Source organism: Falco punctatus (assembly GCF_963210335.1).
Source record: "Falco punctatus genome assembly, chromosome: 9".
NCBI classification, from domain to species: domain Eukaryota; kingdom Metazoa; phylum Chordata; class Aves; order Falconiformes; family Falconidae; genus Falco; species Falco punctatus.
The window spans coordinates 47,347,374-47,363,791 of NC_137589.1; the positions used below are offsets into that span (position 1 = coordinate 47,347,374).

Sequence of the window (16,418 nt, forward strand, 5' to 3'; positions counted from 1 at the left end):
TGCACTTAGCCGACAGCGGGGGCGAAACCGTCTCACCTTGGGATGGAAATACTTATTTTAGATTGTCTTATAAAGTCCATTTTCCCTGCCAGGCCTTCTGGGGGGCTGGTGCTGGGACTGCGGAGCTCCGCAGGGGATGCGCGGTACCTTGATTGACACACCTGTACTTAAACTGGTCAGTGAAGGCTGGCGGAGATGGGGGATCAAGAGCCAAACAGCCTGCGGAAGGGTGATGTGACTCTGCTCTTGCTCTGTACGATGCCTGTGTTTAAAAATACCCAGGCCTGACAAAATGGGGTTAGGAGGAGGCTCCCGCCCTGGGTTTGAATTTTCTCCCCGGCTTTCTGAGTCAGCCAGCTTTTTAGGTGGGGAAACGGGGTGGGCTGGGCTGAAAGGAACCGGTCCTAGAGGGCTCCAGGGATGCTGAAGAGCAGGGGGGCTGCCCCCCCACTACCCAAGCCTTGCCATGCAAACCTACTACACTTCTATTTTTTTTTTCTTTCTCTCTTCCCCCCCCCCCCCATTTCTTTGAGTTTAGTTGAATGCAATGAAAGAGATAAAATACAGGCATTCAGCTGGAGGAAATTAAACTGAATTGTCAGCTCCCTGCCATACCTAATGGCCAGAGGGAGCATTGTGTCTTGCTGCAATTAGCCTTCCAATTGAGCCTGAGCCCGTGGTTGCCATCCGGAGAGCAGCCTCCCAGTCCAGCCCATCCCTTCTTCATCCATCCCATCCCATCCCTTCTTCATCCAGGGAAGTGGGAGCAAGACCCGACAGCCTTCAGCACCCGGCTGGATCGGGCACACCTAAAGGAGGTGGTGTGTGGCGTTTTTTTTTTTTAAACCAAGCCTGCAGAGCAATTGGGAGATAGGTGAAGCATGCTTAAAGGAGGGTGAGGCTGTTGGTTTTCTCTACCTGACTTTATTTGTGAAGTGACAGGAATTTTGACAGGCTTTGTGTCTTTTTTAGCAAATCAAGTGTCATGCCAGGTTTGCCTGTGGATGAGATCATTTGCAAAATATGTTTCCCAGCTTGCTTCAGGCATAATTCATTGTGTCAACTGCAATTGCTCATTTGCTAGGAACTGTGATTCATTAGCGGTTTGTTTTTTTGTTTTTTTTTTTTTTTTAAGTTCAACTTGTTTTTAAGCAAATGTTTGGAGGCAGAACAGGAATTTTGAAAAAAACCCCTAAATCCTACAGTCTTTGTATCCACAAATACTGCTGCTAAAGGAAAACTTGCTAAAACGCCGTGATCCCAGGGAGGGAGAGGCAATCCCCGGGCGAGCTCCACTGTGCAGGATTGCACTCATTTTTGTCATGTGCTTACTCCTAAATGGGGACGGAGGTAATAAAAATCAAACTGCTGGGACTGAGCCTGCCACGTAGAGTCCTGGATGATGGAAGAAGTGTGTGGAGCTTCCTCCTTTTCCCTGGCCAGTGGGGTTTCAACCCACTGAAGGTACCACACTCTTCCTCATCTCCGGATTCAGCTGGAGTGGAGGCTGCCCTGTGGGTGGACTGATGGATGGGGGGGAGGTTGCTGGTATCCACAGCCTGTGCACAGCACCAGCTCCTCCTCTGAGCTCCTTGCTGGAGGAGGCGTTGGGGCCAGTGGTGATAAGAGCAGTTATTTGGTATGGTGACAGAGACCCCCGAAAGCTCACGGCTCAATGGGATAAAATGAAGATAAATAGCCCTTGGCACAGGATTTGTGCTCTGCGTGTTCCTAGGTTGTTCACAGACATCGCAGTTTGGCTTCAGTCTTGTTAGAGGTCCTCACGTCAGACTTCAAAAAAAAATATTTGCATGTCAAGTACATTTTTGTGTTGCATTTCCTATGAAGACAAATATTTCAGCACATTTTTTTTCCCCTAGGTGGGTGGATGGGGGGGCTGCAGAAATCACTGCTCCTGCTTCAGCAGCCACGAATTCCCCTCCAATAACAAACCAGTGTGTGTGGGCTGCATAAATTGATACACTTTTCACAAAAAGATTTATTTTTATTTTTTTTAAAGTTCTAAGCAGTTATGAATTGTGCATTTAAACATAAATAACTATAAATAACTTGACAGGTTTTGTTTGTGTCCCGTCCCGACCCCCCCCCCCCATGTAACAGTTCTCTATAAAGTACTCTTAAAATGTTTGGGGTTTTTTCTGATTATTTGTGTATTCTCTCTGGTTTTCTCCCAATTTAAGGTGTTTTGGGGGGGGATTATAGGCCCCCAAAAATAGGAAAGGGGGGAAGAGAGCGTAGTAATGTGGGGAGTCTGCTGACTGCTGGCTCGCCGGCGCTGTGCCCAAGCACTGCCAGTTTGCTGCGGAGGCTAGTGCCAGGAGCGAAGGGCAGCGGAGCGTAAGGGGAGGGAGGTGACTCCATCAGAGTGACCATATATAGTCACTGGGATGAGATTAAATACTTCACCTCCCGGTGTCATCCTCACAGCAATAAAGCCAGTATCAGGATCTATTAATCATTTGCAAAAAAACAGGAGAAGAAAAATCCTCCTTTTCTTTGCAGCATCTCATTTGTGGCAATCAGGGCTCTTCTGGATCTATCGATTCGGGGAGAGGAGCCAGATGTTTTTCATCCCCGGGTGTCTGGAGACTGAATTTCGGCAGCACAGTGAAGAATAGCGTGTGCGAAGGATCGCAAGTTAAATACGACGGAGCTTGTGCTTACTCAGGCTCGTGGGCTCGGTGGCAGAGCAGTTGTGTGGAAAGGGTCCTGTGTTCGAGTGCCAGCGCTGGCTCGGCTCCATGCGCGCGTTCCTATCATGATATCCACTGGGGAAGCATATGGCAGCCTCGGTTATATATATATGTATTTTGTGTGGGGGGACGTGTTTAACATGCCAGTTCTCTCTGTCATAGGACAAACATTTACGCTCCGATTATATGAGGCATTAGGAAGAGGAGGGTTAGGTTTGGAAATAACATACTTCCTCGCAGAGATGCTGTAGAAGACGCTGTTTAGTGATGACACGGCAAAGGAGTGATAATGTTTTGGTGCTCGGTGCTTTGCAGGGCGCTAAGCTCTGGAGGGATTATGCTGGATAGAGGTGTAACGGGTGGGTGTGGGAAGGGTTGGTGTTTCAAGGCAGAAGGCGATGGCCGTGTGCCCGAAACACATGGGGAGTGAGGTCTGATCTATTTGAAGGTGATTAAAATGCCTTGATTTCCAAGGGATGGGGATGGCCAGGGTCGGGTGGGAGACATCCAGTGGGCCGGGCTGGGCCACCCTGGTGCGCCACAGACCCCTCCTGCAGCGTGGCTCTTGGGTGCGGAGCTCACAGCTCAGATCCTGCTGGCAGGAGGTGCCCCCCAGGCAGGGGGAGCCCCTCTGGATAGGTGCCCCTTCGCTGGAAACCTGCAAAGTGCTGCGCTGGCTGCGGCCAGTCCTTTGTAGGACTCAACCTGGGTATGAGAATCTGCTTTTTGGTTGCGTTCTGTTACAGATATGGCTGGAGTCACGCTCTTGTTGCGAACTCTAGGGTTTTGCAGTTTGCCAGGTGCTGGTGTGGAGGGTTTGTATCACTCCGACTAGATCATCAGAACTCGTTAGCAGGGAGATGGACTGCAAAGTGAAACACTGCGGGTTTTGCATGGCTCCTGTAGCTGCAGCCCAGCCTCGCAGGCAGGTCAAGGCATCTGTATCGCTCAGGAGTCGCATCGTTTCTACAAAGAAAAGTTGCTTGAAATTTCATCTGTCTGCTCTGCAATTATCTTCTTTTGTGCCTCCCTTCGTTTATACATGCTAACTATCATCAATACATGCCCATGCTTAATGAAACATTACTGCTTAGGTTTAATTGTCTTCTAATTAAGGAAAATAAAATTTTGCACGGTGGTTGTAACTGCATCTTTCACGTCTGAATTCTGCTGTGGCCGTGGTACCTGAGCCTGCAGAGCGGTGACAGCAGCGTCGGTGCCGTTCAATAAAGGGTCATGGTCAGCAGCAGCAGCCTCCTCTGAATCTTCTGCTCTGGTCTATCACCCTGATTAAATTAGATTAATTGCAAGGTTTAAAGCACACTTTTTTTTTTTTTCTTTTGGCTAAATCTATGCATGCATTCGGTAATGTTGCCTGGGTTATTGCTTCAGCACAGCACAGCTGAAAGGCACGTATCTGGGGTTGTGCTGAATATCTGGGGGAGGCAAAGACAGGGCATGCAACTGTAGTGCTGAATTTTTGACTCTTGTCTGAGCACAATTCCTACTCTTAATGCATCATTAACACGGTTTTCTGCATTTCATTCAGTTCCCATTATAGCACTCAGTTCCGTCTGTTAATTTTGGTATGTTGATATTTTTGTTGTCAGCAGTTTTTTTCTTTTTTTTTTGAAGCATATAAAACCATTAGTGTGAAAGAAGATTAAAAAGATACATTACAATTAAAATGTTAATGAAATCAGCATCATACAACTTTTGAAACCATTTAGGCATTAATCTTTCTTGGTCTTATGTCCATTAACTCTGGCGATTCTTATTCTACACTGACCCCTGCTGAGAGAGTCGTGCTATAATTGGATTTTAAAAACTGGGGGGGGGGGGGGGGGGGAAGGAGAGAGAGAGAAAAGCCTTTTAAAAAAGTAGAAGTTGGGAAGGTTGTGTTAGCTTTCTGCGTGGGCATCCATGGAATTGAAGCCGACAGAGAACAGCCTCATTGCTCCATTCCTCCATCCCTCCCCTGCCGGAATCCCCACCGGGGCAGGGCTTGCCCATCAGCTGGAGCAGCAGCCGGTGGCTGGAGCAGACCCCTGGGCACCCCCGGGCTGGGCTCCTGGGTGGCTGGCTGTCACCCTGACCTTGAGCACCAGGCTTCCCTTTGGTTTGTCCAAGTGTAATGTGAGAAGGGCCGTAGCGGGATGGTGGGAAGCCTTTTTAAGGCTCTCGGAGGAAGGGAATGGGAGAACTTGTTGTTACAGCTTCAGCTTTCCCCCATTCCTCCAAAACAGTAATTCTACAGCTTAACTGTTTTGGGGTTTGTTTTGGTTATTTTAAATAGGGTTGGTTGGGTTTTTTTCCAGTTTACACAATATTTGGATGGGGGCCAGGCCCCCACTCCCCACCCCAGGCGAAAGAGGAGGATTGACTAATTCCCAGGCTGTGAATTGAACAGTGGGACTTCTTGACTCATCAGACAGCTCCCAGGATCCATGCCACGGCTCCGTCCGGGCCAGGGGCTGCACTCGGCCGCTCCAGCCTTGCCAAGGCTCCAGCCCATCCAGGACACTCTGAGCTGCTCCATCCAAGGCTTCTGGACACCTTCTCCAGAGCTTTGCCCTGTGCTGGCCAAGAGCTGCACATCTCCCTCACCTCCCGCGAGATGCTGGAGAACTTGGGAAGGGCAGGTCCTTTGGAGAAGCAGGCAGCTGTCCTCACCATCGGGATGGGGCACTGGCGTGTTAACAGGGGGTGTGAGCTGCTAAGGAGGCTGTGATGCACCTCGTGAGTGGATGAGCTGTAAGTTAAGGATGAGCGCATCCCAATGAGGGAGGAGTGAAGTACCAGCCCAGCTTGCGTTTATGCTGCGAGTGTGATTTTTTTTTTTTTTTTTTTTAAAGAAGCTAAATAGGAATTTGGAAGTTGCAGAGCTGTTGCCTTCCAGCTGCTCCGCTCTCCTCTGAGCTCGCAGTGCCGTTGCTTTACTGCGCAGGCAGACAAGTGAGGGAGGGGATGTTGGGGTGCTGGGCAGGAGGCTGGCTTGAGCTGAAACATCTGCAGGGCTTGGGAGAGAATGATGGAGCTTCTTGGGGCTGGGCACATGCCTTGTGAAGCGAGCCATGAAGCACAGAGCGTGCTGCTGGCACCTCATCACAGGGACTGGGATACTGGATGGCCCGGGGTGATGGAGGCGCTTGCTTGGAGCTCTGAAGTAGCTATTGACACGCAGCAGAGGCTGGGGTTTCATTGTTTTATTTTCTTTTTATGTAGGTAAAAAAATAATGTATACTGTTGGTGTTATTTGTCAAGTGTTGAGGCACCGTGGTTTTGTAACCTGAGAATTTGGGATGAGGATCCAAACACCATCTTATTTGACAGGAATGGGGGAGACCTCACCGGAGCATGACCCATCTGTGTCCCAGCTGTGCTGGGCAGATGAACTGGGGGTGCACTGGCACAGGTGCACCCCAGGGTGCTGCTTTGTACCTGTGGGTGAAACCAACGGCGTTTATGCCAGTCAGGTTAAACAATCTCAGGGGCTGGGAGGGGATGGGAAGCCTCACCAGAGCGACACAGAGCCCAGCAGAATATCCCGGTGTGCTCAGGCTCTATCTGCCCTCCTCTCCTACAGTCCCACGGGGATCCTGCATGGGGAGGGAATTCCTGAGGGCAGGGGATCTGGAAGGCTCCTGAGGGTTACCTGGTCCAGAAGCCCTCCGAGATACAGCCAGGTGATGACCACCAGAGAGGCGACCACCCGGGACGGGAGCTGCGGCACGTGTTGCACGCTCCTGTTCCTGCGTGGGCACGGAGGCTTCCCGTGCTCTGCCATCGCTCGGCGTGCTGCAGGCGCGCAGGCAGGGAACAAAGGAATTACTGTGTGAAGCTCCTGGCTTCTTGTGTTGATGTGCGCTGGTGGTTGGAGGCCAAGGAAGAGGGAACAAACCAAAGCAACCCCAGACATTCCCCGTGCGTGTTCCTGGCTCAGCACACAGGTGGGATTTCTAGCAAGGTGAATTTCTGCGTTGCAAAGCGAGCGAGAAGGACACCAGGATCAATATTTGAGCAGTCCAATAAAATCTGTGGAAATTTCATTTCAAGTCATTTCAAGCAATCTAATAACTGGTCTTTCAGATGACTCTTGGTTGGTTTGTTTTTGGTTTGTTTGGGTTTTTTTCATTGGTGTTTTTTATTGTGCGTCTCTAAAAATGTAGATTGAGCCCAAGGTGCATGCAGTGCTTTGGTTTTGCAGTGTAGGTGTGGAGCCTGAGGGTGCTTTACCACAGAGCTGGGCAACGAGGGCTGGAGACCCTGTGTTGCCAGCCGGGGTGGCTTGGCTCTGCGTGGTTTTCAGGTCCACTAATGGTGACAACACTTCTGCTTTCAGATTGCAGTGCTGATTTCAGCATAAAGCAGCTTTTATATCCTTGCATGGCATTGTTAAGATTTCTCGTCCTGTATCCTTGAAGATTCATGAACCAGTTTGGGGAAGAGACCGTAATGTGCTGTCCCATTCTGCCTCCCAGTGGGCACCAACCTGGAGAGGAGCACGGGAGCCGGCGCATCTCAAGCCGTTGCCTTGTCAGAGCCCATCACAGTTGTAAGGTCAGTTGCTGTCCTGCTGTCAGTGATACCCTGGTAGTGTCCATCCCTCTCCATGGGCTTACGTGGCTGCCTGGTGGTCCCCGCTCGAGACCCTTCAAAGGCTTGGACAAGCGCCTGTGCATTTCCCTGCGAGTCGGTGGGCACTTCTGCAGAGAGCTGGAGGTACCCGAGCTGCTTGGTATCTTCATGAATATTTTTACGATCAAATTTAGCAAGTTTCCTCATTTACCTTCCCCTTAAGATCCCAAACTGGCTGTTGTCTTGTTTGAGAGTGGCCTTAGGGGAGGTGTATCCTGCAGTACTTGCTGACTGCTCTGGATTCGGCACAGGAAACGACACAGGAGGGAGAACTTAACTTTTTGCTCTTTGGAAGGGAGCTGTGGCTGCTGCAGGTGGGATCGGAGGGCAGTGCAGCTTGGAGCGGGTGGAGGAACTGAGTGATGAAATCACAGCATGTCCTTGGGGGCAGCCGTCGTGTGCGCAGCAGGGCTTGGAGCTGAGCTGTCCTGGCAGCGGTTGCGCTGCACGGAGAGGTTGTTTTCTGCAGGTAGACCAGATCTCTTGTTTTTTTACTGAGGCTTACTGACACTGCTAGTTATATTTTTTAACTCAAGTCCAATGGATGCTTTGAGAAAGATCCAGTCTGTGCACGCCTGAGTGCTGCCAGCCCCTGCAGAAGGGCTTGACGGCAGGGAGCTGCTGCCTCCTGGCAGCTCCTGCCTGAGAGATGAGCAAAGATCTGCAGGCTTGTGAGTACCACCTGCCTGACACCGTGGTGAGCTCTGGGCAAACCTCACTCATGGTCTGCATCCAGAGCAGAACCTGCACTGTGTCTGGTCCAGGCCATGCGCCCCACCACAGCTCGGCAGAGCATCTGGCGTTACTTTTTCTCTGTATGGCCACCAGCAAAATACAGAGGACCAGTACAGCGGTTCGTGTCCCCGGGTGATGTCCATGGTGCATCGTGTCACTTTTTAAGTGATTTTTAAACAACAAAAATGTTCCAGGTAGCCTTTACTGCTTTGTAAGGTTTCATATAGTGAAAGTCATGATGTGTTTATACCACCTGGAGGAACAAATGCAGCTCTCACACCTCCACAGTGGTATTTCCCCCCCGCTGATTCTTAAAGCAGTTTATTATACGGTTCAATTGCAATATTGCAATATAAAGCAACACAAGTTAATGCCGAGTGCCAGCCCCACAGGAGCCATGCTCTCGCAGCCTCCCTTGGCTGTGCAGCACGGATACGCGCTGTAGAAATCGTTGGAGTGTCTCGCAGGCTCGCCACCCTCCAGCCTGCTCCTGACCTCCTCCTCTGTGCCTCAGGGGTGTGTAAAACACAACATCTAGCATTAGCGATAGATGTATTTGGTTCAGGCAGTTCATGAGGCAGTTCCTACACCCTTGTCATCTCCCAGGTGCACGTGCCGACAGCTGCGGTGGTTGCTGGATGTTGGAGAAGCTTTCCCTCTTGGCATCCAGGTGATGAGGCATGTAGGTGTGTGTGTGTGTGGCATATGAGCTGTGTTTGGTGGTACCATGCACCGGTGTGGATGGACATGTCACCTGGGGGAAGGGAAGGAGAGATTTGCTTGCAAGTTTTTGAAAAAACAAAACAAAACAACAAAAACCACCCCAAGTTCCCAGTGCTGCTCGTGTTGCTGGGTGTCCCTGCAGAGTCAGGGCATTAGGGGCTTCACCCCGGGCCCCACCGTGCTGTAGCATCATGAAGAAGGACCAGTTGTGATCTGGAACTCAGAGAGTGGGCAAATTCATTGCCCACACTACTGTTCATGGAGACTCTTCTGCAGGTTTGCTGGAGACACAGCTGGATGCGGCCAGAGGTGCTGGTGGCTCCGTGGGCAGAGTGGCCACCTCTGTGTGGGCTTTCTGTGTGACTGCATCCCCTGCGAGCCAGTAGCTGGGCTTCCCTGCTGCGGTCACAGCTCGCATCTCTGCAAACCAAGTCAGCTGATTTTAAATCTGCTTATTAGAGAGTTGTAATGAGTGCTCTGCCCAGCACCAGATCGGTGGCTCCAGCAGCTGCTGTGCGCCCTGAGCCCATACTGCCGTTCAGTGTGTGCCGTGGCCGCAGGCATGGTCTGCACCGGAGCACAGCAGCCTGGGGCAGCCACTGATTTCCCCTTCTGCCAGCGTTGCATCCATCGCTGGGTTTCATTTCGGTCACCGTTGCACGAGTCTGGGAGCTGCAGAGGAACCTGATGACCTGTCTCCAGCACAGAGACGAGGACGCCGCTGCTGGTGGGTTCAGCATTGGTGTTTCTGGTGATGGGAGGGCAAGGAGTTTGCAAACCCATTCGAGGAAGCCCATGGTGAGGTATAGCAAGGAACTGCTTGAAGCTCGTTAAAAGGTAGGAGAAGAGTGGCCAGCAGGTCAAGGGAGGTGCTTCTCCCCCTCTGCTCCGTCATTAGACCCCAACCGCAGGACTGCGTCCAGCTCTGGCACCCCCCCAAGATAAGAAGGACATGGACTTGTTGGAGCGAGTCCAGAGGAGGCCACGAAGATGATCAGAGGGCTGGAGCACCTCTCCTGTGAGGACAGGCTGAGAGCTGGGATTGTTCAGCCTGGAGAAGAGAAAGCTCCAGGAGACCTTAGAGCACCTTCCAGTACCTAAAGGGGCCAACAGGAAAGCTGGGGAGGGACCTTTTTACAAGGGCATGTAGTCATAGGACAAGGGGCAATGGCTTTAAGCTGGAAGAGGTCAGATTTAGGTTAGATGTTAGGAAGAAATTCTCCACCATGAGGGTGCTGAGGTGCTGGCACGGGCTGCCCAGAGCAGCTGGGGATGCCCCATCCCTGGAAGTGCTCCAGGCCAGGTTGGACGGGGCTGGGAGCAACCTGGTCTAGTGGCAGGTGACCCTGCCCGTGGCAGGGGGGTGGAACTGGGTGATCTTTAAGGTCCCTTCTGACCCAAACAGTTCTGTGGTTCCATGGTTCTGTGGTAGGATGGGGTTGGAGCACTGTGGGGGGATCAGCCTGAGCTGCTCCCAGGCAGGGTGTGCTGGCACCTGGCAATACACTGCAAAAGTGTCTGGCCCCACACTGTGCCCCACAGCCTGGTGGGGATGGAGGGGGTTGTGTCCGCAGTGCTGGAGCATCTGTGGGTACAGCCTGGTGTGTGGCAACTTGAGGTGCTGAAGGCCCTGCAAAAACCTCGGAGCATGTACATGGGTTGATGACACTGTGACAGCCAGTGCCACCAAAAGCGTCTGCAGAAATGCTCCCCAAACACTTTCTAGCTGATCTGTGGTCTGAGAACTTACTCTGGTTGTTCTTCTCCTGCCTGTTGCTGAACGCGGCTGGACAAACTGCAAGTTACCGAAACGTGTAGGGGAGAGGAGTGACCACAGGCTCTGTTACGCTTTCTGCACCAAGTGCAGCTGTTGCACACACAGCTGCCTTGCCGAGCGCACTCTGACGGGCAGGAGGCTGTTTTCTCCGTGCCTTGGCTGCCCAGATCTGGTATTTGAATTTTAGACTTAGTTTTGTAGGTGGGGAAAAACACCACCCACCCTCAAGGCTGAATGATGCCCTGTTGTATATGTCAGAGACGTGGGTAGCACGAGCTGGACTATATGTGCTCTCTTCTGTGGTCCTGAGGATGCTATGGGCAGGGGCTGGGGACACTGGCTCTCTGGGGTACATACCATACTCTTGGGAGTGCAGCCTACGCCGTGGATCCTGCCTCATGCTTTCCGCCGAGACTGTTACATCATTGCTATGATGAGAAATAGATTGGGCTGAAAGCGTTCTCTGCCTTTGCTTCGTCGAAGCGTGCGACTCCTGCATTTTATTGCCTTGCGCAGCGGTTGTCCCAGGAACCTCTCTCTATTCCTTTCGCAGTTTTATTTTAGTTTGGGGAAGGTTAGCTCAGGTTTAAACCACTTGGTTGTGGTTAGGTCTTAGTGACTTATTAAGCATTTAATATCCCAGTGCATTAGCTTCCCACCCACATCCCCCGTTTGAGATGGGCTGAGGGAAATAGCCGGTGCCCACATCTAATAGGTTGCTGCTCGGCAGGCTTGTATAAATGGCTTCCTCCTGGACCTCTTCTTTTTATGTTTAGTTCCTGACCTAATTAGGCATGAATGATGGCGTTAGCAGAGATCTTGTGACTGCATCACACAACACCTAATCCCTCGGAGAGATTTTGGGAAGATTGCTGGCTGCCGGAGGGGACACCTTTTTGTGCCGTGGGGAGGTGGCAGTGGTGGCACAGTCATCGCTTCTGGTACTCCGTGCATGGCTCTGCAGCCCACTGAGCAGGAGTGACCCAGATAAACCAGTGTCCCCAGTACCTGGTGGCAGTTGGGGTATGCCCCGGTGCTGCCACCTCCACTCGGTGTTCCGTCGCGGCGTGGCACAGCTTAGTGACAGCGCGGCCGGGAGATTCTGCCTTAATTACTGCGGTACGTCTAATTGTGTTCCATCTTAATTTCTAGGTCCTTGCTTAACTTGTGCAGTACATCAGAAGCTCTTGTGAAATGTAATGTGCTGGAGCATCAGCACAGGAAAAAGCTCTGCCTTCTGTGAAGCCAGACTGTTGCAGTGTAATTTGTTTTGTAAGATTTTGAAAGGCAGTGTTGCAATCTGTAACAGTAGAATAGTGGGAAGATGGTCAGGTGGTTCTTGGGACTTCAACAGACAGATTTCATGTCTGTGTGTTTTTGCAACACCTTTCTATAAAGGGAAACATAATTTAAAATATGATTACTTAGTGTTGTAACAGTCTTCTCAAACGTTTTTGCATTATGCAGAGATCATTATCAGAGGCTGATATTAACTTGCAAAGAATATTATGCAAATCATTCTCCTGTTCTTCTAAAAAGAAATTTCCTTCATAATGCAAAGCGTGACAAAAAAAATTGTGCAGAGGCTTTTGGCAAAATTACATTCAGAAGATGTAACAGTTTTTCTGCTTACTAGCACAATCCATTTGTGCCTTTCTACTGGATTTTCTCAACTCAAGCTGATAAAGGATGAATTTTAAAATGAGGGCTGGGGCTGGGGGGGAGAGTATTGTACCTCATGGGCTCAGGAATAGACAGGGAGGCTTTTCGCTTTTAGATCGTTGTTTTAAATCTGTACTGATAGTCAGTACAGGCTCTGACAGCGTTCAGCTATTCATTGCTCTCTGGAATTATTTGGTGGTGTGTCTCGTCTTTCCAGTGGGCAGGGGTGCGGAGCATCGCCTTCACCATGAGCAGTGCTTGTAGCTGCCCGACTTATTTTGCAGTGACAGGTTCCCCAGATGTTCAATATTCCACATTTATGGCACTGTTAAGGTTCTGTATCACTGGGACCAGTAAGACCATCCTGAATAAAAGGCACTGCCTGGGTGATGGGAGGTGGGACCACAGATGCCCGCGGTGGGACGGGTGGTCCTGCCATTTTTCTTCGCATTTCTCTGAGCATCGTCAGCCTGTTCTTGGAGGAGATCCTGGCCCTGGCTGAAGTCATTGTGGATTGTGCCACTGACTCTATCCCTCCTCCATATTCTTTTTTTTTTTTTTTTTTTTTTTTTTTTTGTGAAAACCTGGTTGTATCAGTTCAGAGCTGCCCTTTTCTAATACAGAAACCAGACCCTACTCAAGTAGAGAGTATTATTTTATAGGTATGTAAAGGAATGTTCTGCTCTTATTATAGATTGATTGACAAAAATAGACCCTAGTAAATATTGTAACGGGTTTAAATGACTGAAATATTTACAGGCTATGGATCACAGTCAGAATTGGAAAGGCTCATTCACTGTAGGACCCTATTTCTCAGGCACTTAAGATCATTTTGAAAAATGGTAGCCTTTGCCCTGATTTTTTTTTAGGCATTTCTCAATACAAATGTGATTGATAAAACTCAGTAAAATTCAGAAATATATATTGAATTGTAGCACCATAAAATGGCACAGGGAGTTTTCATAGCATGGGAAATTTTCAGATTTTTTTTTTGTGTGTGTGTCTGGTTAGGTAACTCAATATTTTAAAATCAAACCAAATTAGATAAATAAGCTGGGAGTTGTAGTTAGCATTCGTCAAGCAACTTAGGCTGGATGTTCAGGCATTGACTGACTCCACCTCTAGCTGCAGGGTTTCCCTGTTATGAACGGGTGAATACTAATCCTTGTTTATTCTCTGCTGCAGAGAAATGGATTCATCAGTAGTTTTCGATCTTGAAAAGAGGCCCTTGGTGAGAGCGGGGTCGGAGCGCCCAGGGCGGGGGGATGCAGCAGTGCCACGCGCGTGATGCTGCTCAGCTGGGTACCACTGTTTGTACCGGCTCCCAGTGCGAGATACTGTACTTTGGTGGCACGGAGGAGAACTTTTAATACCCTGAAAGTGGCCCCAGGGTGTGGTTGCGATGTGATAATTACAGCAGTGAGCGATTACAAGAGTCAGCTCTGCCCTGTGCTTCCCATGGCCTGCCCCGGGCATCTCCTGGTACCCTGCTTGCCCCCCACGGCGAGCTGGAGCGTGGAGGTGCACGCTGGAACCCACTTAATGAATTCCTGGGAAGGGGTGACTTTTTTTTACTTTTTTTCCAAGATTACATGGAAGGATAAATCAAAGTAGCGTGGTGTTTTACTCTAAACACAGTGGCAGAAAGGAATCTTTTTATCTTCTGGCATTCTTTGTCTCCTGAGTGTTTTGTGGTGCGGACTTGCTGGCGGAGCAGTGTTGAGCACTTTTCTGCAAATTTCTTCCTGGTATCCTCTCGAAAACAGTGATGCTGCCAAATGGAAATAAAATATTTAGCTCTAAACTTCTTTTTTTTTTTTTTTTTGTCCTGGATGGGCTCTGTCCTCGGAGGTGGGCTGCGCTGCTGGGCTTGCTGGTGTCGAATCTGCCTGTGTGTGTGCCCAGTGCTGGCTTCAACTGGGACAGCAGGGTTATTGCTCATGCTGGACAACTGATTTCTCTTTTCCCATGTTCCTCTTGTATTTCCAGTTGGAAATATATCCGGGAGTATTCCATGTGAAGGGAGTAGGGTGAATTTTTTTTCCTTTGGACTGCTGTAATGGTTAGGAAATTAAAAAACCCCACCAGGACTGCATATAAGTGGCTGTTTTTTCCTTTATCTTTTGAAAAAGACTGTAAATGCAAAGATCAGGGTTGCTGTATGGTGGTGGACTGAGGTGTGAGCCCAGCATGGAGCTGGGTTGTGTCCAGAGCAGCACTTGGACCTCCTGGAGAGGCTGGGTGCCTGTTCACATCAGTCACCTATTTCCCATTGGGAACCTGCCCAGTGATGGGTCAAAACACTCAGAAAAGCTTGTCCAGGTTGAAGGAAGACCTTAGAGTCTTTTAAAATACAGTGAAATTTTCTGGACTCAAATTCTTCTTTCTGTAGGTAAGCCCAGCCTCTGAGATGGGCTGCAGCGTGAATTTCTTTGGGGTTTATAGTATTTCTTAAAGAGCATTTGCAGCACTAATCATCAAGCTCCTTCCCTTTGTTTTCTCCCTTTTCCCAATTAACCTCATGTTAGACTGTGCAGATCAACAGTGGCTTTTATCCGCCACTGCTCTATGCCGAGTTTTTCATCCCTGCCTGCCTCGCTCCAGCCACGCTCTCACCATCACGCACCGATAGAACCAAAGCGGGGGCCAATGTGATCTGCTGCTCTCTCTGCTGGAGGGACACTCTTCCCAACAAACAGCATGAGAATGGCAACCGGTTATGTAAATTACGGGCAAGGAATTAAAAAAAAATAATTTAGTGCATGGTAGAGGTTACGCCAACGTGAATTAGGTGCTTGCCCATCTGCAGGTGCGATGCTGGCTCGTGGATGTGGAAGCAGATAGTACAACCTTGAAGAATCTTGTAGGACGGAAAAGTTTTAATTAAAAATCTGGCTCGGTTGAGGGTATTTGGGTTTAGTATGAATGTCTTCATTTCTTTTGAAAAAGAATTAAATGAAACCCTTAGTATTTTTTTTTTATTTCTGCATATTTATTCTTGAAGTTGAAGCATTAGAAAATAATTGAGTAAAACAAAATCCACAAGGCTTCAAATTACCTCTAGCTTAATGTTTTATTTAAAAGGTTTGCTAACTGACATTCTTTATAATGAATTAGGTCATGCGGCTCTAAAGAGTGTTGTCGGTTTTCTTTTTTACATTTAAATTTGAGGCTGCTTCCCTCAAAACTTGGGCTCCGCTGCCATGAACCGCTGTACGATTGTGACTCCCCGGCTCGGGGAATCTTGCTCTAATTATTCTCAATCACACTAGTGCAAATGAATATATCCGTGTTTGGAGGATCGAAGCGGTGTTGTCATGGCAATCTCCGTAAGGTCATGAGAAACTCATGGATACTGTTCGCCTCCTCTCCCAGGAGACCTCTTTTACCTTTGCAAAACTATGGATTTGGGAGGTTTGGGTAATAACTTTAAAGCATGATTTTGTAATGATTTGGCTAAAAGGGTTCTCAGTTTCCTACTGGGTAGCCGAAGGCGCCGCGGTTCAGGTGAAGGTGATTATGGGCTGTGGCTCATGCCTCATGTGCTGACTAGTCATCTTCCTCCGGGAGCTGCAGCTGCAGATCCCGGTACGTGGACCAGGCTGGCTTCAGGAGGCTGGATCCTTACAGACCATGGCAGTGGAAGGGACCCATTTGGTGGGTTCCGGTTAATGGTGCTGAGGCTTGGGTTTTGTTGGGACAGGGCTTGCTTAGATGCAATTAAAAAAACCACCCCAACCCCAAAAAAACCAACAAAAAAATCCCCACCAAACCCCCAAACCAAAAAAATCCCAAACCCAGCTCTGCTTGGAGGTGATGCTAGCTGGGGCTGTAGCAATAGGAAGCCCTCAACGCTGGCCCTGTCCCCCAGTGTGGCTGGGGTTGTCACACCAAGCCCGTCCCTTCCCTCCGTGCCTGTAGCAGCAGTGCGGAGCGCTGCGGTCACTGCAAAGGAATGTGGGCGATGAACCGCAGGTGCTGCTGTGCTGCTCGGGAGCGCACTCATGGACCAAGTAGGTGAACAGTAAACGCTGGAAGAAGTGGAAAAAGCAGCGAGGGGCTGTTTGCTCAGCCTGGCTTGGGGAGAGCTCCCCGAAAAGAAATAGTGGCAGAGTCACAGGGCGGTTTTATTTGGGTTCTGCAAGGTAAAAAAAAAATGGATAACAAAC

At 49.6% G+C, this 16,418-nt stretch overlaps 1 protein-coding gene across 5 annotated transcripts in view; it reads left to right on the forward strand.

The window, feature by feature from the left end:
* NACC2 (NACC family member 2) overlaps positions 1-16,418 on the forward strand; it is a 92,268-nt gene that overhangs the window by 28,681 nt on the left and 47,169 nt on the right. Inside the window, exon 1 of one of the 5 annotated variants that reach the window (XM_080402200.1) lies at positions 7,057-7,274. The exons of the other annotated variants lie outside the window; for them this stretch is intronic. The gene's annotated coding sequence lies outside the window, so the exon portion shown is untranslated. Of the gene's footprint in view, positions 1-7,056; positions 7,275-16,418 lie in introns of those variants that run through there. 5 annotated transcript variants of the gene reach the window in all.